This window comes from Kogia breviceps, chromosome 10 (genome assembly GCF_026419965.1).
Source record: "Kogia breviceps isolate mKogBre1 chromosome 10, mKogBre1 haplotype 1, whole genome shotgun sequence".
Taxonomy (NCBI): domain Eukaryota; kingdom Metazoa; phylum Chordata; class Mammalia; order Artiodactyla; family Physeteridae; genus Kogia; species Kogia breviceps.
Window position 1 is genome coordinate 90,240,643 of NC_081319.1, and position 24,710 is coordinate 90,265,352.

General features: G+C 42.0%; 1 long non-coding RNA gene across 1 annotated transcript in view; it reads right to left on the reverse strand.

Moving 5' to 3' along the window:
• The window catches only part of LOC131763430 (uncharacterized), a 409,803-nt gene that overhangs the window by 65,625 nt on the left and 319,468 nt on the right, over positions 1-24,710 (reverse strand). The window contains exon 5 of the long non-coding RNA XR_009337595.2: positions 15,295-15,435. This is a non-coding gene — a long non-coding RNA (uncharacterized lncRNA). The remainder of the gene's footprint in view (positions 1-15,294; positions 15,436-24,710) is intronic.

Below are 24,710 nucleotides of genomic sequence, written 5' to 3' on the forward strand. Positions count from 1 at the left end.
ACCCAAATGGAGGATGGCTTTTTCCTTTAGGGGAAAAGCTGATTGTAAACAGAACTGTATGGTTGGGAAGAACAACAGGGAGCTGAGAAAGTGCCTGTGAAGAGGCTTTCGGACTAATGAAGCCTGAAGTCATCCTGAGTGGTCGCACTGGCTGCCTCTGCCCCTCCGGGAGTCAAGAGCTCCCTGGAGTGTATGTAAGTCCTTGCCACTCGCTCACGTCGTCCCAGCTTCCCATTCCCCCTCCCCTAGTCCTCACATATACACTACCAAATCCCAAACAGACAGCTAGTGGGAAGCGGCCACAGAGCACAGGGAGATCGGCTCGGTGCTTTGTGCCCGCCTAGAGGGGTGGGATAGGGAGGCTGGGAGACGCAAGAAGGAGGGGATGTAGGGATAAATGTATACGTATAGCTGATTCACTTTGTTATACAGCAGGAACTAACACCATTGTAAAGCAATTATACTCCAATAACGATGTTAAAAAAAAAAAAAAAAAAAAGGAGCTCCCTGTAGGAGTGGGTCCTCCCGCCAGAAAAGCCAACCTGCCCGGTATAAAGTACAGCCTGGGAACTATCCCCGTGAGAAGTGGGATTGGCTTACACTTCCTACCAGCAGGCAGACGGGAAGCATTCTCACCCCGACAAAGAGGCAAGCAGAAGCCAAGGCTAAAAGTAGATTGCATTTCTGAGGTTCTAACACTGAAAGAACGGAAACCATATGGGAATTTATTATTCAACTAAAGCCTTCAGGTGGCTTTAAATTAAAAGGAATATTGTCAACCATATCCCTGGGCCCTTTTTTCCCTTCTCCACCAGCACCTCCTCCTCTTTTTAAATTTTATAAGCTCTGTGATTTAGCAGTGGAAATTCCCTAAATGTAAATTAAGCATTATGTCCAACCAATAAATTCTTCTTGGCACTCAACCAGTAGTTTGGCATTAAAATCTCTCATATGACTCTTGGGAGGGTAAGATAATGTGCCTCTGTGTGTGTGTGTGTGTGTGTGTGTGTGCGCGCGCGCGCGTGCGTGTGTGCGCGCGTGCGTGTATTTAAATATATATACACTTTGATTCTTCCTTCTCTAGAATTGTTCTCCATTATGTAAAGATATTTGTTGAGAAGAATGCATGCAGGGTCAGAGGAATGTAATCTCCTTGAAGAAATGTAACTATACTGAAATGTAGGTCACACCTCTAAGACCGTACACTGGCAGCCCGGTTCTTGTGTTACAGTAGCTACTATGTGTACAGGTTTCCTACCACTGCCACCATCACAACTGTGAATATCCTCCTCAAACATCTAGGCCTTAATTCCTGCGACTCTAAAGAGATAATGACACTGCCTGCATTAGTCAGGACAGGCTGGTAGTACTGGAGGAACACACCCCTCCAAATCCTACTGATGTGTAATAGCCTAAGCACACTTCTTGCTCACACTGTACGTCCAACCTAGGTCGGAGGGTCTTTCCATCACGGCCCCTCCGAGACCGGACTGTGCAGGTTCCCACGAAGGCAGGCGGAAGGGGCTGAAAGCAAATCCCACGGTGACTCTTCAGCTTCGTCTGGGAAGTCACAGATGCAAGCTCTGCTCACACTTCATGGGCAAGAGCCAGTCACGTGGTCACGCCTAACCTCAAAAGAGGCCAGAAAGTGCAACTGTACTCAAGGTCCCCAAAGAGGGCCACGGGCACATTTGTGAGCGTCTGTGAGGACCACAGGAGCCCTACAGAGGCTTAAAAGAATAATAAAATCTCCTGGAGCCTACCACGGTCATCACTTGATCCTTGAAGTAGATCCCATCTTATTCTTACTTATGTTCCCAGCCCCCAGGACAGGGAACTCACTGTTTGCTTGAAAAAAGAAGAGGGAGACTAAACAATGCACCATCATAGTTTTCACTCCTTTGGACCCCGCAGTTAATCTGGCAGATTAAACAAAAAATTTCTTTCTGCGGTTAATAACAAACAGAACAGAATAAATGACTGATGCCATCTACGCTCTTCAGGTGCTTCCTGGGTTCTCTGTAGGACAGGAAAGGGGTGCTCAGTGTCAAGTAAGCACGTTAAGACAGAAATTCACGAAGATAAATGGAAAGAACTTCCTTGCCAGTCATTTAAAGAAGACCAAGCAAACAGTTCACTCATCTGCCCTTAAAGCAGATGTAAATTTTCTCCCCATGAAGCAGTCAGGGACAGAGAACTCCACTTTAATACAAATATGTCTCTCTTCACTTAGTACATACACACCAGTAAAAGAATGTCTGCATAAATCTTGCTTTCCCAAGAAACAGTCCAAAAAATATGTTATCTAAGAGAGAAGCTGAAGGTCAAATGGGAAAGAATACACAGAAGAGGAACCTTATTTTCTCTAGCTCAGAAATACTTTCCTAGCATTCCTTCTCTGGTACATTAACCCTGCCCTACACCCTGAACTTCTAAATGGGGAGGAGTGAAGGAAATTTATTGGAAGGAGACTTGGGAGGCTTTTAGCAATGTTAGAATACTGCTTACTGTTTATTAGATACATGGAGAGACTTTAAAAATTCAGGCCCAACAGTATCTGTACAAGAGACCAGCCGTTCTTATTTATTCCAACAGACATGGTTACACAGGACTCCAGGCTCAGCGAATACGCTAGCAACAACTGCAAGGGCTTTGAAGCATCTCAGGTCACAGAACAAGGCCCTCATTTTATAGAGAAGGGCTGAAGACAGTTTTTTTTTTTCCTAAGAACTCAGAATTCTACCTGAAAACTATCAAATGGACCATGGGTGGGGGCGGGAAAAAGGTCTCGCCATAATGTAGGCTCAGCTCCTGAATTACTTTCTTCCTCCCTCTCATGCTAAAGATTTGCCAGGCACCCTCACCCCAGCCACCCTCTATCTCCAAGTTCATCCTTGATGACTGACACCATCCCTTGAAACACGACCAGATGCTGATGATCCCAGTTTAGCACAGCTGTTCAGCGGTAAAGCTTGAGTGACTTCATACACCCCCATCCTAGAGCGCCTTTGAGTACGGCCACCTCACTTGAAAAGTCTGCGAGCACTCCTCTTTTTTAGTTTTTTGATCAACATCAGTAAATGACTGAGCATGGTATAACTATGAGGAAGACACTCTAAAGACTACTGGCTTTTAAATACTGAAGGGGATTACTAGCGCAAAAGCAACGACAGTCACAGGTGACGTTTCATGAGGGTTTTCTAAGCACCAGGCTCTGTGCTAAGAGCTTTATCATCTCATTTAAACCTTAAAACAACTCTATGACCTGTGCCTAGTGATTTGCTTCTAAGAAATGCAATACGGAAAAGGCAAAAAAAAAAAGAGTAACTTTACAATGGAGAAACCTGGCAAACATGGTCTCAGCCAGGTGATCAAGGTCAAGCTCAACAGTGATAAGCCGTGTTCATAGTATATACCCTTGATTTGATGTGTTGAGAATAATGATTCACCTCTGTAGTCTCTCTCAAAAACCCATACCCAGCCTAATCATGAAAAAACATTGGACAAATTCCAAATGAGGGACATTCTACAACATACTGACCTGCACTCCTCAAAACTGTCAAGGTCATGAAAAACATGTCTGAGAAACTGTCATAGATCAGAGGAGTCTAAGCAGACATGATGAACAAATGTAATGTGGTATCCAGGACAAGATCCTGGTACAGAGAAAAAACATTAGGGGAAAACTAGTGAAGTCCAAATAAACTGTCTTTAGTTAATAATAAAGTACCAATGTTGGTCCCTTAGTTTTGACAGACATACCACAGTAAAGTAACATGGTAACAGTAAGGGAAACTAGGCAAAGAGGATATGAATACTCTCTTCCTATCTTTGCAACTTTTCTGTTTATCTAAAACTATTCTAAAATAAAGTTTATTTTAAAAACCCTCTGAGGCTGATGTTCTTATCTCCTCTTCTAGAGATGAGATACTATAGCTTAAATAGCTTTGCAAAGTTACAAGCTAAAAAGCAGGAGAACTTAGATATGTCTACTCACACTTCAGCACCAGTGGATAAGCCCTTGCAACATAAGTCCTTACATAAGATCTATTAAAACGATTTTATGCCAGATACATGCTGAGAAGCAAACTAAATGAACTTATTTCACTTACATTCCTCATAATACTACACCTTTTTAAATAAAGGGGCCATAACATTACTTTCTAAATATCTGATTTTCATTTCCATCACCATCACAAATTTCAATTACTCTGTCAGTGCTATGTGATGACCATATTTAAGCAAAATTAGCTAAAGATTTTGCCAAATCTTTTTTTCCTTCCTCTTCTTCTTCTTCTTCTATTGAAGTATACTTGCTATAAAGTATAAGTTACAGGTGTACAATACAGTGATTCACCATTTTTAAAGGTTATATATTCTGTTCATAGTTATTGTCAAGTATTAGCTATATTCCCCATGTTGTATAATATACCCTTGTAGCTTATGTCTGTTTTTTAATACATGTCTCCCCTCCAGCTCGTCGTCCTCCTCTCCCAACTCCCGGTCCTCTTCGCAGCCCCTGCAGCCGCCCAGGCTGCACTCCGCCTCCAGCTCAGGGAGCCCGGCGACCCAGCAGCCGGGAGCCGCCGCCTTGGGCCAAGAAGGCGTGCCCTCCTCACCCACTGCGGGCAAGAGGGGGAGCGCAGGCGCGGAGGTGCGGCTGCGGCTCCCTCCGCCTGGACAGCATCTGGGTCGACTGTCGTTACCGCCAGGACCGCCCCCCGCCCCCCCAATGCCTGGGGAAGACATCAGGCGAGGGGAGGAGAAGGGCTAGATAGCGCAGGAGTTCTGCCCGCCGGCCTGAGCGGCCAGGCCAGTGCGCACGCACCCGAGGCCTGCAGGGCCCGCTCCCTTGTAGCTTATTTTATACCTAATAGCTTGTATTTCTTAATCCCCTACGCCTCTACTGCCCCCCTCTCCCCTCGCCCCACTGGTAACCACTAGTTTGCTCTCTATATCTGCGAGTCCGCTTCTTTTACGTTACATTCACTAGTTTGTGTAATTTTTAGATTCCACATACAAGGGATAGCATACAGTATTTGCCTTTCTCTAATTTCAGAGAATAATGCCCTCCGAGTCCATACACGTTGCTGCAAACAGCAAAAGTTAATTCTCTTTTTACGGCTGAGTAGTAGTCCACTGTATATATACCACATCCTCTTTATCCATTCATCTGTCCGTGGACGCTTAGGTCACTTCCATACCTTGGCAATGGTAAATAACGCTGCTGTAAGCATTGGGGTGCATATATCTTTACAAATTCGCTTCTTGTTTTTTCGGATATGTACCCAGGAGTGGAACTTCTGGGTCACACAATAGTTCTATTTTTAGTTTTTTGAGAAACCTCTGTACTGTTTTCCACAAGGGTTGCACCAATTTACATTTCCACCAACGGTGTAGGAGGGTTCCCTTGTCTCCACATCCTCGTCAACACTTGTTACTTGTGCTCTTTTTGATGACAGCCATTCTGCCAGGTGTGAGAGGGTATCTCTGAGATTTTGATTTGCATTTCCCTGATGGTTAGCGATTGAGTTAGCTTTCCATGTGCCTGTTGGCCATCGGCATTTCCTCTCTGGAAATGATGTCTATTCAGTCCCTCTACCAAGTTTTTAATCCGGTTGTTTGGCTTTTTTTCATGTTGAGTTGTATGAGCTGTTTATATATGTTGGCTATTAACCCCTTATCAGTCATATCATTTGCAAATTTTTCTCCTCTTCAATAGGTCACTTTTCTGTTTTGTCAATGGTTTCCTTTACTGTGCCAAATCTTATAAGTTTCATTAGATCCCATTTGTTTATTCTCTCTTTTATTTCCTTTGCTTTAAGAGACGGATCTGAAAAATTATTGCTGCAATTTATGTCAAAGAGTGTTAACGCGTTTGTTTTCCTCTAGGATTTTTAACCTTGACGCTCCAACATTCCATAAGAGAAAAAAGCATTAGCCAATGGATATTTCACCCTATAATGCTCTATCTTTCACCCACTCTCACTTGTTATCACCCATGTCTTATCTTCTGATACTGGATATTTCAGTATTGGTGAGCTCAGCCTGCTGCTGAAACAGGATGAGGGGGTTAGAAGCAAGAGTGCCCTTCGAAAGGAAATGACAACATCAACATAACGAAAGATTAGCATACACTTCGGGTATTTCTGAGATCCTGAGAGATATAAGATCAGCTGTGGCTGCTCCAAAAACCTAAAGAGAACTAAATTGCCCTCTGAATATAAATTCTAACAGTGTTATCTACCAAACCAGTGTTTCCCACAATGTGAAGCCAGCCTCGCTGGGAAAACTCCTACATCCTTCCAGGAAGGCTCAAGCAGTCCAAGACATATTCTTTTTTTCCTTGGGATTTGCCAAAATCAGACAGTAGGATTCAACAAATATTTCTAAACACTGTACTTAATATATTGTTCCCTGTGAGAATATGTAGTGGAAGTGGTCCAGCAAGTAAGAAAACAGGCTGCCTTCTGTGTGTGATTAGATTAGCCTCCGCCTAAAGACGGGACCTGCACAGTCTTGTTCTATTTACAAGTTTGTTTGTTTGTTTGAAAGCAAGTGATTCCTTAAATTATTGATTTTATCACTCTTGGCTTGTCTCAAGGATAGCTCAAACCACCCTCACCCTTTATACTTCAAACTATCCCCAAGGCAATTAGTTAAGGACATCAGATCTGTTTTAATAAGAGAAGGACAGAGAGAAAAAAGCAGAAGTGATCATGACAAATTTTCCCACAGCAGTAGAGTAACAAATGGGCCTAACTCTCCTGATTCACTGGACAATGGAAATAGAACAAAATCCAAACTTTAATTTCTTCCCTTCACCAATGGGAAAGAAATGAACCAAGTTCAAGAAGCCATAAACATTCCCTCAGACATGCGCGCACGCGTGCGTGCGCACACGCACACACGCACACACACACACACAGCAACTTGGCAAATTGGTACTTGGTACTCATCCAAAACAAACCCTTCTTCAAGAATCTTTGCTATTTTTATAGTTGAACTCATGAAAAATCTTTTTCATTCTGGGAGCCCTGGGTAATTCAGTCTGGAATTCTTAAATTTCTACTCTCATACTAGTCCAAGAGGCCAAAGTGTTGAGAGGCAAGAGGAAGGTTACACTTCTAGGACCATGACAGTGAGAAAGAAACTGGGCTCAGAAGCAGACGGCCCTTTGGGTAGACTCTCAGCGGCTCCAAGACGCATTTTAAACCTCTACGTGAGTCTCTACAAGTCTGCCCGAATCCTGATCCTCTTCCAGGCAGACATCCCTAATCTAAACCTCCTACTTACATCCTCCACGGTCTCAACGTTCCAGATGCACGGACACCAAATTCATCACACTAATCTCCCACCCTTCAAACACTGTCCTAACTCCCCAGAGGACACCTGCTGAACATGAAAACAAGACTGAGTTTCAAAGCCAAAACCTACAAAATAAGGAGGAGTCAGATTTTTCAAAGCAGTTGCCGATAAGCTTTTCAGTGTTCTTTAAGGTTTTCATAAATGGTGTCAAGTTTTCCCAATGATTTTCCTCTCTGCGTTTGGCTCCCCAGACATCAGAGGTTGTCAACCATCCGCACGGTAGGAAAAGCCTAACCATGTGAGACAGTATAGAGCAGATAAAACATACGTCAAAACATGAAGCAAAAGGTCACTGGTTAGTCTTGATGTTTACATGTCCATATTAGAATTTTCGAATTGGTATTATTGACTCTGTTACTAAAGCCACACTAATCAGTTTATCAAAGATTAAGCCATTCGCCATGTGAGAAGCACAGAGCAACACGACAGAGCTTTGTACAGTACCAGGCACACCCATATCATTGAATTAATCAATCAGCAGTCTTTAACATCTGCTAAACAGCCATCGAGGGGGAAAAAAAAACGCTCTTTCCCTTCTTGGTCTCCACAAATATTTCTAGATAGCTTTTAGGCTTAAAATACTGTTTCAATGACTGCCCTCTGCTGTACACTTAACATGTAGGTGATTACATATGAATATCAGTAAACAGATAAGCAAAATAAAGACATTTAATTATTCTCAAATCACCTAGAGATAATAACTTTTAAGTTTATGTATAATATCCCCAACTATTACAATGCCTACCCAATTCATGTACGCATGCAAACAAGGTATGTTCTTTAAGTAAGATCACAGAAAAATCTACAACATTGTTTAAATGCCTCATTTGGTATTTTACTGTACATGTCTACTATAATTTATTTGACACCCTAATACTGTTCAGATAGTTATAACAAGATACATCAAAAAGTAAGTTTGTGGTAAAGTAGTCTCGTAGTAAAATCTTTTTACACACATTCGATTATACTCTTAGGACAAACCTGCCTAGAAGCTGTACTGCCAGAACTATGAATACAGGGGCTTCCCTGGTGGCGCAGTGGTTGAGAATCCGCCTGCCGATGCAGGAGACACGGGTTCGTGCCCTGGTCCGGGAAGATCCCACATGCCGTGGAGCAACTAAGCCCGTGAGCCATGGCCGCTAGGCCTGCGCGTCCGGAGCCTGTGCTCCGCAACGGGAGAGGCCACAACAGTGAGAGGCCCGCATACCGCAAAAAAAAAAAAAAAAAAAAAAAAAAAAGAACTATGAATACACACGTTTTGTGACATTTGATTTTATATATGGCAAAATAATCTGGAGAGAGCATATAAAAATTTTCCCCCCAATATGAGACTTTCCTGGTGGTCCCGTGGTTAAGACTCTGTGCTGCCAGTGCCAGGGGCCTGGGTTCGATCCCTGGTTGGGAAACTAGATCCCACATGCTCCAACTAAGAGTCTTCATGCCACAACTAAGACCCTGTGCCACCTAAATAAATAGATAAATGTTTTTTAACAAAATTTCCCCACCAATATTATGGGGTTTTACCAAACCTGTAGTGACACTGGATTTTATAATTATTTTCAAACTTAGCCAGTTTCGATAGTTTAAAAAAAAAAATGTGTCCTGACATTTTAAATGTGTCCTGACATTTTTTTTTTAAATGTCACATATTTGAATATAAATAATATGCATAATATTTTGAAGCATCTCAGTAACATGTTCAAGCAGCTTTGGGGAACTAGTAACTATTTATAAGGTACAACATATAATGAAGTCCTAGTGTTAAATGTTTCTTCTTTTTAAAGATGGTGCAAAACTTCTGTAGGAATTTCCTAAAGCTCAGTATGTATCAGGATGGTGCAACTTAGAATGAGACATGCACCCTTTTTAAACTACCACCTTCCCTTATTGTCAGATAGTAAGGAATATCTCCGACGTTCATATTCCCTCTCTATCTCATGGCCCACTTGAGTTTTGCTTTAAAATGGCACGTGTGCACGCACACACATATACCTGCACGTGCGTATGCACGCATCCGTATACATATATTTGATCTATACCAGTGTATGCACATACACACAGACACTAGACCCTTAGTCTGAGTACATCAGCTACTGAGATGCCAGTAGCTGCACCTCCTCTGTCCTCCAAGTACGACAGGCTTGTCCTGGCTCTGCAAGGAGCGGGCACAGTTCCACACAGTCATCATAACTGACATCTGTGGGCACGACGCCGAGGTGCACCTCAATCACATGCGCCTGGCAGAGAATGTTCACTCACGCACCTGCTTCAACTGTGCGAGTTCAGCCTGTGGGTTTTCCTTGATTGATGTTGGTGTAACTGCTTCACGGGCTCTGTGGGTGAAGGGAGGTGGGCTCTGCTCAGAGCAGTTGGTGGAGCCTCGCACCTTCCACTTGACGCTACACACGGAATAACAAGTTACAGGGGCGGGTGCGTGTGCCCGCGGGCTCACCACGCCCTCACAGACAGATCGAAAATGCACCCAACCTTAAAATAAAACAGCAAAAACCAGGAAACAAGGCAGCGAAGGAAGCATCTGTCTCTTTCACTCAGAACAAACCTCCCCCACCACAAGACTCTTACATACATACACACACACACACCCCACCCCACCCCCTCCAGCCCCCTCCAGCCGACAACCATTGACTTCACTACCTCTACGCTTTCTTAGAGACTTGTATCTTTTCTTGATTAAGTACATTTGTTTCTTGCCCAAACTGTAACAGGATTCATGGAATCATTCTGTCCCACAAAAACAGAGGAAAACAATGCCTTATTGAGCAAGCATCACAACTTTCAACGAGGTTCAATCTACCCTAACGTGGACACGGTTTACTAAATCATGTGCCATGTGGGTAGCTTTTCATCTTTTCACATCCATGTCTTATTTCCAAAACAAAGCAAACAAACATGAAGTCAGCTAAGGTCAAAACCCAGTTTTGACCCACAACCAAACCCAGCCTGCCGCGCACGTCCCGCTGTAAACAACCTGGTGAGAGCCACTGGCTTTGGTCCCCCCCCCCCCCACGCTGTGCTGTCCTTTCAGTTTCTTCTGAGACTTGAGGCAATAACTGTAACTTAGAAAAAACTGCCAAGAAAAATCCAAGCCAGAAGATACCTGTATATTTTAGCAAAACCATGCAAAAAAAGAAAAATCACCAATGGGATGCCAAAACATTTCTGGCTTTTAAAACCACTCCATACACCCAGCTGGAGGGCCTGTAGCAATTCTAGCAAAAATGTCATAATTGTATTTGGTTGAACTATGTAAAACTGCCATTTTTGAACAAATGAAATACTGCCAATTTCATATGGATCAACCCAACTATTTCCTTACATTTAAACATGCCACAGTACTTTCAGGGATTTGGACAGAATGTTTAAGAAGTGCAGAGAATCTTCCTTCTCCAAATCCTCTTGGATTTCAGCCACACTCTTCTCTCCTCCTCTCTTCACCTCCTTCCATCCCTCCCTGCACCGCCTCCCTGAGCAGCAGTAGGTGGAGGCTGGAAGGAGAAGGGGTGCTGAGTAATCGCGGAGAACCAGATCCGGTTTGGGCCCAACTACAAGGTCCAGAGGTAGACCTACATGTCCACTCAGGAAGTTTTTAAAAGTTGGGCTCTAAAAATAATGTTTTCTTCTCTCATGCCTTCTATTCAGGGACTTTCTATCCTAATAATGACTTTCACTCCTCTAAGGTAGATTTAAGACAACACTCGAAAACATAACTGTTTACACACACCACATCGCTTGAATTCTGAACTCTAAAAGTGAGCTAATCACAAATCGCTTTTCACCTTTTACGTATGTTTTCTCCCACTGGTCCCACAACTGCCTCGACATCTTGTAGCCACCCTGTTTTCCTCTAAGAAGCTCTTCACTGGAACACAGGAGTTTTCCAGATATCTTCACAAAGTACAGTAAGAAATTACTGCACTGGTATCCCTTCCCATTTTGAGACAGGAGTATGCATTGAAGTGAAATATCCACATCTAAAGGAAACCCATCTTTGCAGGAAGTAGAAAAATAGGCGGAAAAACCTGTATTTCCTAACTACATATATAATAAGCAGGAAGCCCACCTAGTGTGGCAGCCAGACGTGTGCTGGAACCTTCTGATAATTGTCAAAGGTCAGGGATTAAAGAGAAAAGATGCCAATTGAGTGCAATAATGTAGGAAAAAATCCTTTGAAATTTTAAAGAATCTGTGAGAACATGCTGATACACTGCTGCCTTCAATAAATTACAAGCCTAACAAGAACTAAATTCAACTCGCACTTTTACGAAAATATATTAATTGATATGGCGCTCTCATTTCTGTACCTTTCCTTCCATGAAGATTACGAATATCTTCAATTCTCAGGGTGGTAATCAACCTGATTTTGAATGTAATTGGGATGGGGAGACAGAAACTTCAGGAGTTTAGACCAAAATTACAAAGTCATGACCTAGTCAAAAGAAAACCAAGGGTCTACCTAATATGAACTAAATTATGAGGTTTTTCTCTCTTTAGATAATATCACCCCTAAGAACTCAGTTTCTACAGTATTATTCCCCTAGAGACACCATAAATTCTATACTGTAAGACAAAAACAGAAATGTGGGAAGCCCAGACACAAGTCCCGATTGTCTTGAGTAGTAGACGTGTTTATCTAGGTTTATAACATAGTCAGTGCGACCCTAAACGATTGGCCTCACGTCACCTATGATCCATAGCAACTGAAAATTACAATGCTGGCAAACGTGTGTAGCACCCTACTAGGCATGTATCGATCCATAGCTCTTTTTTAAGGGTGCTGAATATCCTACCTCACTTCATGTTCTCTCCGGCAACCATGAGGTAAGGAATCTTATTTCCATTTTATACACGAAAAAACTAAGACTCAGAAAGGTAAGTAACTTAACCAAATTGACAAAACTGGCGGTGAAGCTCAAAGTCCTCTCCCGATCTTCTCCTACAGAGGCTCATCAAATAGTAAATGCGAGGGTGTTGGGGGAAGCCTCCCGTGAGCTGCAAAGCCCCTGCCTTGCCTACTGAAGACAGCTAAGGGGCAGTGGTTACTCAGCCTCAGCTGGTATGTACCATGGGAGACTAGAGCTCTGGGAAAGCCACATTTTTTGGCTTCTTTGGCAAGATTAACCAGATTTTTATGTAATTAAAAACAAAAGCAAAAAAAAAAAAAAACCACTGGCAGCTAGTTCTTTATACACACACACACACACACACACACACACACACACACACACACACACACACACTCCCTTGTATGGGCAAATAACATATTTGAGGGCTGGATCTGGCTCCACGGGCCACCAATTTATAACATCTGCCGTACCCCACACTGATGCCCATTTATTATATCCATCAGGAAGCCACACAACAGTCTAAGTCCAAAAGTTCCAACAGAGCCTTTATGAATTTATACTAGGGTCCTGTACACTCTGCAAATCAAAACTCCCCTTAAAACTACAAAATGGTTTCACTGGACTGAAGAGAGGGACAAGCTTTAACAGAAGCATCTCTCTCTCTCACGTCCCGTACCTGCCAACGTACAAGAAAAGACCATCCCAGCCACGAAGCAGGCAAGCCCAAGAGCGGTGACAGCAGCCCCTGGGTTCAACGAGTCGGTGCTTCGCCAGATCTACAAACCAGTGAAAATTTCAAAAGGCACCTACAAAAAGTAGATCACAAAGGCAAAAAAGCACCTGCAGGAACCACTCTCCCTATGACCTTTCTTGTCCCTCTTTCCCCTTCGAGCTTGATGATTTGGCAGCTCTGGAACTCTTCCGAGAGGAGCCGAGACTCGCCCCGCCAGCCCCAGCTGTTCAAAGCTCAGCCCAATCTGTTCCATACCGTTGGCCGTATTATCACAATCATGTGGCTACAGTTCACCTTCATTTGCCGCGAAGATCATTAACTATCCCTCAGAGAGATACGGCATTAAGGACAGAGTGAGCCTGAGGCATAATCAATGGAGGTCTCTGGGTAACACAGTTCAAAAACACGTAAGATGATGCCAGCCAGGCCAGCTGACAGTTCCTGTAGTCAGAGAAAAGGGAAGAAAACAGGGCAGGAGGGATGGAAAATAAGAGAAAAAGGAAAAGCGAGAACGTGCCTGGCAAACATGTATGTACATGTGAAGAGAGAATAAAGAGGAAAAAATTGTTCTGAATTAAAGACAGCAGGACATTTAACGTTAAATCACAGTGGAGACATGACTCTACTTGTCTGGCAGCCCAAACATTCTACTACTAGAGGGAGAAGTGAGTTTGGAAGGAGACTGAGAACAGAGCAAATGAATTACCATCCTATAGGGGAAGGATGCCATATCCTGGGCAATTTCAGTACCGTAGAAGATGGTGAATTCAGCGAAACCTGTCTTTAAAACGTGTATCTGACCTCCCATTCCTAAAACTGAATTAGTGTAGAGCGGGTGTGTTTCTTCATTCAGTTCACACATTCAGTTAAAGTTTCACGCAAGCCTCACTTGAATCTTGTTCACCAACCACAAGCCAGCGCTATGAAAGCACCCAGAAACCAGGGTGTCCCCTTCAGAGGAAGTACTGCATGGTATATGAATACCCAGAAGTTCTTTAGTTGATAATGAGAACATAAGAATCAATACTTGTTCTAAGTGAGTTGCAACTGTTGTATTCATCTAACCCAAATTCCGGTCAACAATGGACAGACAATTGGTGTTGAGGCAGGAATTTTACTGGCAGACCTTATCTGCTAAAGATGTCCTTTCTTTAGAACTACACAGGTAATATCAATATGTTTAAAAAGCAAAAACAATAGCTCTGTATTCTCCATCTTCAATATTTTCTTTACCTTCTTTGCCTTAGTAAAAATTTATCCCTAGAGCAGTGTGGTTCCCAACCAGGAGTAATTTTGTCCTCCGTGGTACTTTTCCAGTTGCATACTGGGGGAATGGAGTGCTACTGGCAGTTAGTGGGTAGAGGCCGAGGGTGCCACTGAATTCTACAATACACAGGGGAAAACCCTACAATACAAAATTATCCAGCTCAAAATGTCAACAGTGTGAACATTAATATCTCTGCCTGAGAGCTGTTTCAGGGATTCAACTCCCCTGTTGATATTTTATATATATATATATATATATATGTATGTATATATATATATATATATATATAGGAGCAGTAGAGCAGAAGTTTCTAAATGACATCTTGCTATCATTAAAATCCCTCCTCTCCACATAATAGTAACATTTAACATAAATGAAAAGGAAGGCCAGGGGCAGAAATTTAAAACTAATTTAGAATCACAATGGAATCCTGGTAAATCCTGGTATAGCACCAAACTTTGCATAAGCCTCCAACCAGTGATTGCTATTTTTACTTACTTTTTAACATTTTAGTAATGAATTGTCAAATTGAATTCACCTAGAAGGTAGCTTCAAAACATATGGACCCAAACATAGCAAAAAAAAAAAAAAAAAAAAATGAGGTTGATATTTATAAAGAGGAAAAACAGTCTTGGCCACCTCTTGTGGAAACACACATACACACACCCCACCCACAAACACACCCACACCCATACATACCCAAACCAGAAGACTCGAAACCAAACTCAAGACCCAAACCAAAAGCTCCCCTCTTGGCTTGGAACAAAAGAACCTCCCCTCCCCTAAAGGTGGAAAACAGTTGGGATTTAACCCTTTTCTGAAAGAAGAGAAGCAATCCCCCAATCACACCTGGAAACAAACTCATCGTCTTTGATGTATTCATCTGTCCACAGCCCAAGAGCTCAGCGGAGTCATCCTAACATTTACAGCTCTTGGTGAAAATTAATTCGCCCGGGGGTAATGTGGTGTAAGCTCAGGTCATATCCCCATCTTGCCAAATAAACAGAACTGCCAAGGATGCTTTCCTGTTGCTTTAGCCTCAGGCTGATGTGTTTGCTCACCTGGGTGCATCTTCTTCCCACTGACCCTCGATCACTTCCCTGGGGTTTGACGTGTGTGTGTGGCTACAGGAAGGTCTGGCATGCTCGGGCTCTTTGGCTTTTCTGGATTCCACCTGGCAGCCACATTGGATTCCACAGCTCCTGGGAAGGAAAAAAAGCAAAAGGGAGGTGCAGTGTTTAACAGGGATAGAGCTATGACTTCCCAGCCCCAGGAGAACGTGTTTTGCCCTGCCAGGATGGGGAAATCGCTTTTGAAGTGGAGCCCGGGCCTCCCCAGCGCAGACCATCCAGGAGCTATTGTTCGGGTGCAGACTTCCACTTGACATCATAGAGACGCAGTGACAAAGGAATTCATTCACTGACTACTGAATGCTCACCATACACAAGGTACTGGGAGCTGGGAAAATGGACTGGGGAAAGGCATGTGTCCTCAGGGTAGGAGAAAATATTCCAAAGGAAATTTTATTTGAACAGTCTTTGTTTTGCAAAATGTTCCCTCTTATGTGAATAGAATATGAATTTGATAATTTATGAAGTTGTCCACGTGTAGCTTAAAAGAAAAAACATGGATCTCGTTTTGTTACCATCCTAGCGACTCCCCGGGTCTAGGCTCCAAAGCTGCTTTTGTAAACCACTGTTGACAGAATCTCTTCTCGAGGTGACAGAGACAACAGCGGGTTATTCGTCTCTCCTTTTAAAAAGGAGAAGAATTAGGGGCAGGGGGACTGGATCATTTCTACTGTAACCAGGTCAATTAAGGAAATTTTACTCGCCAATGCACTGATACCCACCTGGAATGCATTTAAAAACTGAAATCCTATCTAGCTCAATCCCAGAAGCAAAACATGAAGACAACAGCAATATTCAGCAATGGACACTGAAAGTATTTTTAAGTCCAGGCAGAATCCAAGATGTTACTAAATCAGCTAGTGATGTTATGTTGAACAGAACTCTCATCCTAAACGTAATTATATTAAAACTCCTGAAGATTTCTTTCCTTAAAGTGCTTCCCTTTGATCAAAGGAGATTTGGGTGAGAAGGAAGAATGTGTAGAAGGAGCTAGAAGACCAGGAGGAGGGGAGTGGAAAGGCTCCCTCAAACCACATCCAAATCCACGATTCAGTGGTTCATTTCGTAAAATGGCAGATCAGTCATGTACTTTTTTTTTACTCATAAAACTAACTCATTATCCAATACTACGTTGTTTATTAGATTTACTGAATAAATTATAAAAATTTAAATCACAAAATGAATTATATAACCTAATGTGGGGTTTTACTGCATGCCAAGAATGTATTTTCTCCTCCAGTGAAGTTTTCTGGAATAAATGTAAAGGTGGTCACATAACACCTCCAAATCATCTTCAAGTTGCCCTGAATCGGAACAGTGTGAACAGAGTATTCAACTGTATATGTGTGTGTGTGTGTGTACACGCACACATTTATTTATCTTTACCTTACACAATCATGGTTGGGACACCCAGCTAGTTTACTAAGCAAAGGCAGCAGTTGGAATTTTTAAAGTTTCTTAAGTACAGCAGCCAGTGTCAGGGTAATTTTATTTATTCAAGAATATATTTTTTCTGAATAAATATGGTGGATGCTACATTTTTGTGAGACCTCTTGGAGAATATAAATAAACTATCGATGGGTACCTGTCAATTACTATCCTCCTCTAGTTTCTGGTATTTGTGATTTATGACAGGAAAATCATTCATTTCCCTAGGGATCATGGAGAAGTCAGCTGAATTTTATATAAGGTAATTGAAGAGACAGTAAGTCAAAACATAGAAAACATCCTTCATACTTATCTTAGCCATCTGCAAAGTTTCTTATAGGCACAAACTATTTAACATCATGTCAGGCAGTTTTATGAGTTTCCCAGGAATTGCAAGTTATTTAAACAAGAGCATTTTGCTGTCCCAGTATAAAACCCCAAATCGGCAAATCTAAGGTACTCAACAGAGGAAGTCTCCCCATCGCCATGCCACGCTTATCCAGGATGGCTCACACAAAAAAATAAAAGCTGAGAAAAGCAGTGATACAGACACTTCTGATGAAAAAGATTCTAATGGCATAGCAGAAAAATAGAATTTCCTGAGAAAAATAGGAAAAAGACATTGAAACAAATGGCAGAAAACCTTACATTCCATTGTGTGATAGAGGCGGCTTGTTTTTTTTCCCCTACTCCCTCAGTAGGATTAAAGCCTGAAGTGGCAAACACCTTCATCTCATTCAAATCCATCAAGCTAAACAGAAAAAGTTTAAAAAACAAAAAACAAAAAACAAAAACAAAAGCAGGAAAAGAGAAGCAGCCCAATTTTATCTAATGAATAAAGACTGGCTGGGGAGGTCCATGAATCCTGAGTGCAGGTGGCATGTCCTTCACAGGTAAACGGAGCTGGTTACAATGCTCAGTTTTCTAGCTGTGAGATGATTATGGTGATTCCTGTCCTTTCACTGCTCCAGGCTTTTGAGCACTCCAGCCTCCAACACCCACCCTGCCCACCTTCGCCTACCCAGCCCTAACACTGTTCATAGCTTTGGCTCAAATGTCTGCTGATCACCATCGGGGAACTGACAGAACATAGTACTTCTTTGTCTGCTGATGACTGCTGAGTACAGGACAACTTCTCCCACCAGAATCCAAATGCCTTGAGGACAGATTGAGCACTTTCTCTTTTATCCCCAGAATCTAGTAGAGGGTCTGGAATACAGCAGGCGTTCAATAAACATCTGCTGAATAAGTACACCAGTGAACAAAGAAACATGTAATTATCCCAGAGACTAAAAAAGGCTGGAATGAAAAGAACCTAGTTCACCTATTTCCACCCTCCAGTCATTACAATTAAAAGAATTCTAAAGACAGGATATTTAAAAATAGAACGGAAAATATATTCCCAAACAGAAAAAGATAAATAATCTCATGTAAAATATAACAAGGATAGTGGACATTACAAATTACAGCTGTGAAACTCTACTCCTTTGAAACTTATGTAGGATTCCCTTTAGTTCTACCCTTTTATCTTTCCCAAGATTTGTTTTTGCATCATTGAGTGGTTCAGGCTTAAGACCAAACTGACGCAGGGACACTTATGAGCAAAGACACAAAATCTCCCCATTCTCTACAAACCTTCAGGATCCCGCGATCCCACTATAACTCCAGATGGGTGCCCAGAGGGCTTTTCCTAACCGTTGCAAATGACTTAATCTTCCCCCACCCTCTAACTGCAGCTTGGAGTTACATTTTACAACAACTATGCTAAAAAAGGTACACTACTTATAATTAATGAAAAAATATGATAGTCCTGGAGATAAACAAACATGAAACTATTTCCTATGTCCACTGAGGCCAAGTCAGGGCTCTCAGAGAACCACAGCCACTAACTCATCAGGCCAAAAGGTCGCACTGTAGGGTGGCTATGGGGCCAGAGGGCTTGCATTTGAATCCACACTAGCTTTGGGACCTTGGTAAGTTAGGAATCCTATTGTGCCTTGACCTCTTCACCCATAGATGGAAAAACTAATGGTGCCTACCCCACAGGAGCATTGTGCAGAGCAGAAAAGTTAACACAGATAAAGCAAACAGACACATACACGGCATACAGTAAGCATGCAATAATAGAGCTACTGCTGTACAGTCATCTTCAAATGTTCTTGTCTTTTACACGATTACTGCCATAGAACATTCCAGAAGACAAGAAAATGCACCTCAGCAAGTCTCTGCTATAAAGTCACTGCCATTTTGAGCATAAGGCACAGAAAATAGTATAAAAACCTAATCCTAAAACATTATGTTCCTATAAGGCATGAAACCGTTGAAAGTTTTGAAAGGAAATACAATTATAGTAGTGGTTTTACTACAATCCATATGATTCCACAAAAAAACACCTTTCTGAGCGACATACAACGGAGTGAACAAGGAAAGCCCTACGATGCTTACCAGCAATATGTTTTGAGCCAGGTTACTTGCCTCTCTGAGCCCTGCTTCCTTATTTGTCCAATGAGATTACTCAGTGTCCCCCTCATCTTCACGATAGCTAGTGCTTCTGATAAAACCTGAATTACATATATAAGAGCATCTAACATACAGATGAGCCATGCAGTTGTTACATTTTCATTCCTCTCATTTTCTATCTAAGTCTGTGAACTTGCTGTGATTCACATCAGCTTTCCAAGACTCTTGTTTTTCTCTCTCCCTTCCACATTGGATCAGGTCTGAAAGAGGGAAAAAAAATACTAAAAAAAGAAAATCAGTTTTTTGTTCCTGAAAAAAACCCAATCAAACATTCCTGATGAATGAGTTCCCTATTTCCTTGAGCTAAGAATATCTGTTGCAGTAAGTATGTGAGAGGGCCAAAAAAAAAAAAAAAAAAGGTGAATAGTTACCATAAATCTATTTAAAGAAAGCAGACCACAGAACGTGAATTGTTAATATCAAGTTAGTTGTCAACAGAATAAACAGTGACCTCTTTCCCCTGATTTTGGACTTAGCAGACAAAGGGAAATAAAGGTACAATATGATGCTTATTTTTCACTTTGAAAACAGATGGTGAGCAGTATATGACAACAGTGAATTGTATGTCCTTCTAGATACTTCTGCAGGATTAGATAAGATTAAAAAAAATTAAGATACTGAGCATATAAGTAATCCAATAAAAATCAGCTTTTATGTTCTCTCTCCTCCTCATAACTGAGCAACATATAAAAAAACTGAAGACTGGACATAACGCTTTGAAACGATTTGCGTATAGCCTTCTTTATTAACTTTTAAATAGCTTATTTGTGCCCCAAATCTATTATTTAAATTATCTATGTTTGTGGCCAAACTGTTCTGATATCAGAAAAAAGGAAAAGAAGAACTTGCCAACTCAACAGATGACAAGGAAAGGGTGTATTTCCCAAATTCCAAGTATCCTGTGTGCATACACTCCAGATACAAATTAGCCAGAAAAAGTAGTTCGAGAAATACATCTAAATTTCTGACCCTACATCATACTTACTTACATGGTATCACAGATGAAAGCAGAAGTCTATATTTTTTTTTTCTTAGGTTTTAGAAGACTAAGATTCAGAGGGGTGAGGTAATTTAATGAAGTTCACACACCTACTAACTGCAGCAGGAGGATTTGAGCACAGTTTTCTAAACCCACCATTTTCCCCTCCCCATCAAATTATGCTTCCTCCAAGAATATACATTCACAATGGAGAGCTGTGTAGGCCACTACTGGAAAGGCAGATTGGAGTCAGCTAGTGGTGGCCACTGAATGTCTGTCTTTTATTCACTAGGTGTAAGGAGCCACTGAAACTGTTATAGACAGATAAAATGTTTTTTGAAAACAACTGAAACCATTCTCCCTGTAACAATGCTTTCTGGCCAGATGCTCATCTCTTTGATTACATCATTCAAGAGAAGTCCGGGAAACAAGTAACTTTTCCCAACCTTCCAAAGTTTCTAGGATATTATCATCATTATCTCTTACATCCAGACCCTCCCTCCAAAGAACACTTTTCTATATTGTGAAAATCCAAGGTCAGCTTTCATGGAATCCACTAAATGCATAAGAAGAAATGACATAACCGAGAATAGCCAGCAATATTGAAGGGGAAAGACAAAGTTGGAGGACTAACACTACCCAACTTCAACACTTATTATAAAGCTACAGTAATAAAGACAGCACAGTATTGGCAAATGAATAGGCAAACAGATCAACGGAACAGAATAGAAAGCCCAGAAATAAACACACAAGGATAGGGTCAACTGACCTTTGACAAAGAGACAAGGTAATACAGCAGAGCAAGGATAGCCTTTTCCATAAATGGTGCTGGAACACCTGGACATGACATTAAAAAAAAAAAAAAAAAAAAAGAATCTAGACACAGACCTATACCCTTCACAAAAATTATCCCAAAATGAAACACAGACGTAAATGCAAAACACTAAACTATACAACTCTTAGAAAATGACATAGGAGAAAATCTACATGAACTTGCTTTGGCAGTGATTTTTTAGACACAACACCAAAGGCTTAATCCATGAAAAATAACTGACAAGCTGGACTTCATTATAATTAAAAATTTCTGCTCTGCAAAAGACACTGTCAAGAGAATGAGAAGAAAAGCCACAGAACGGGAGAAAATATTTGCAAAAGATATATCTCATAAAGGACTTTGTACATCCAAAATACAGAAAGAATTTTTAAAATTCAACAAAAAGAAAACAACTCAATTAAAAAATGAGCCAGGGCTTCCCTGGTGGCGCAGTGGTTGAGAATCCGCCTGCCCATGCAGGGGACACGGGTTCGTGCCCCGGTCCGGGAAGATCCCACATGCCGCGGAGCGACTGGGCCTGTGAGCCATGGCCGCTGAGCCTGCGCGTCCGGAGCCTGTGCTCCGCAAAGGGAGAGGCCACAACAGTGAGAGGCCCGCGTACCGCAAAAACAAACAAACAAAAAAAATGAGCCAAAGTCCTTAACAGACACCTCAGCAAAGAAGATACACAAATGGCAAATAAGCATGAGATCAGATTATCCTCATCATACGTTGTTAGAGAAATGCAAATTAAAGTAACAAGAGATATCACCACATATCTATATTCTTTTTTTAAAATTAATTTTATTTTTGACTGCGTCATGTCTTAGTTGTAGCGCATGGGCTTTTCTCTAGCTGTGGCGCACGGGTTCCAGAGCACATGGGCTCTGTAGTTGCGGCACATGGGCTTAGTTGCCCCACGGCACGTGGGATGTTAGTTCTCCAACCAGGGATCGAACCCACATTCCCTGCATTGGAAGGCAGATTCTTAACCACTGGACCACCAGGGAAGTCCCCATCTATATTCTTTTTTTTTTTTTTTTTTTTTTTTTTTTGTGGTACGCGGGCCTCTCACTGCCGTGGCCTCTCCCGTTACGGAGCACAGGCTCCGGACGCACAGGCCCAGCGGCCATGGCTCACGGGCCCAGCCGCTCCGCGGCATGTGGGATCTTCCCAGACCGGGGCACGAACCCGTGTCCCCTGCATCGGCAGGCAGATTCTCAATCACTGCGCCACCAGGGAAGCCCCCACCTATATTCCAATGTAGGTATTATTTGGCCATTCTAGGTCAAAATTCCGAACACTGACAATACCGAATGCTGACAAGAATGTGGAGCAACAGAAACTCAAACATTACGGGTGGGATTGCAAAGTGTAGAGCCACTTTGGAAGACAATTTGGCAGTTGCTTAGAAAACCCAACATTCTCTTAGCATTCACCAATCATGTTCCTTGATGTTTACTCAGAGGGGCTAAAAACCTATGTCCACACAAAGAGCTGCACAAAAACATTTAGAGCAACTTTATTCATAATTGTCAAAGCATGGAAGCAACCAAGATCCTTCAGCAGGAGAATGGATAAAGAAACTGTGGTGCAGTCATACAATGGACTAGTATTTAGCATTAAAAAGAAATGAGCTATCAAGCCAGGAAAAGACATGGAGGAAACTTAAATGCATCGTATTAAGTGAAATAGCCAATCTGAAAAGGCTACATACAGTAAGATTCCAACGCTGACATTCTGGAAAAGGCAAAACTATGGAGACAGTGAGATTAGTGGTTGCTAGGGTTTGGGAGGAAGGGAAAGGGGGGAAGGGAGGAGTAGGTGGAGCACAGGGGTTTTATAGGGCAGTGAAAATACTCTGTACGATACCATAATGATGGATATATGTCATCATGCATAAATGTGCCACACCAAGAGTGAAACCTAATGTAAACTATGAATTCGGGTGGTAATGATGTGTCAATGTAGGTCCATCAATTTTAACAAATGTACCACTCTAATGAGAGACGTTAATAATGGGGTAAGGCCACGTATGTATGGGCGGCAAGAGGTATATGAGAAATCTCTGAAGCTTCCTCTCAATTTTGTTGTGAATCTAAAGCTGCTCAAAAAAAATAGTCTGTTTTTTTTTTTTTTTAAAGAACCAAAGAAGAATGGAATACAGTCATACTAATAATTTTAATCTTCTTGGAAAAAAAAAATGTATCACATTCCTTACCCTCTTGGATTTAGTCAACACAAAATATATTCATGGACGACCAAGCTCCATAAGATCCTCTACAGAAACAATTTCAGGTGGAGGACAATAATGACAAGTAAGGGTGAGAGACAAATGAGTAAAAAACACTTTCTGCTTCCTCAACACAAGCATTCATTTGAAGGGAATACTTGTATACATAGGCAGAAAATTGAAACAGCTTTTCAAAAGTACTCACTGACGGTGAGCCCTGATTATGACATAGCACTAAGTGCTCTCCCTTGACAAGGGTAAAATAAATAACTCTGGCTTATGCCAATTTGGAATGTAAAAAGATAACCTAGAACATCACCATCAGAAGATGTGAATACCTAGCTAGCAATTCAGATCAGACAAAAAGTCAAAGAAAAAGCTCCCACATGATGTTATAATATAAGCTAATATAAAAATGATTTACTTAAGAGATAGTGTTTATGTTGGAAAGGTACACAAGGTTATGAATAGCTTTGATTCAGTTGGTTCAATACCAGTGCAGAGCTTATGCCTTAAACTACTCCATGAACAGGTCATCAGGAGCCAACTACAATCCTACAATACGTATATTTTAAAACAAGAACAAGGACAGGCTGGCTCACCATTTTTACATCTTCCTGAGGAACAGGCTTTCATATAATGCTTTCTACGTGAACACATCTACCTTCCAACTACAGTCTAAGCACCTACATCTTTTTTCTACATTTCTTCTGAAAAGAATCCATAAACTATCAAAAGATTATGTTAAACAGAAGCATCTGAACACCGGCTAAGGTTGAGACTCAGTCTTTAGAGGCCAATTAAAACTCTCCTGTCTTCAGAATGACCTGAGGATCCCATTTTTTTTTTTTTTTTTTTTTTTTTTTTTTTTTTTTTTTTGCGGTACACGGGCCTCTCACTGCTGTGGCCTCTCCCGCCGCGGAGCACAGGCTCCGGACGCGCAGGCCCAGCGGCCACGGCCCACGGGCCCAGCCGCTCCGTGGCACGTGGGACCCTCCCGGACCGGGGCACGAACCCGTGTCCCCTGCATCGGCAGGCGGACCCTCAACCACTGCACCACCAGGGAAGCCCGAGGATCCCATTTTTTTTTTTTTTTTTTTTTTTTTTTTTTTTTGCGGTATGCGGGCCTCTCACTGTTGTGGCCTCTCCCGTTGCGGAGCACAGGCTCCGGACGCGCAGGCTCAGCGGCCATGGCTCACGGGCTTAGTTGCTCCGCGGCATGTGGGATCTTCCCGGACCAGGGCACGAACCCGTGTCCCCTGCATCGGCAGGCGGATTCTCAACCACTGCGCCACCAGGGAAGCCCCGAGGATCCCATTTTTAAGGAGTGATTCCAAAAGCAAAACCATACCTAGTCTTAAACTCAGTTTGGC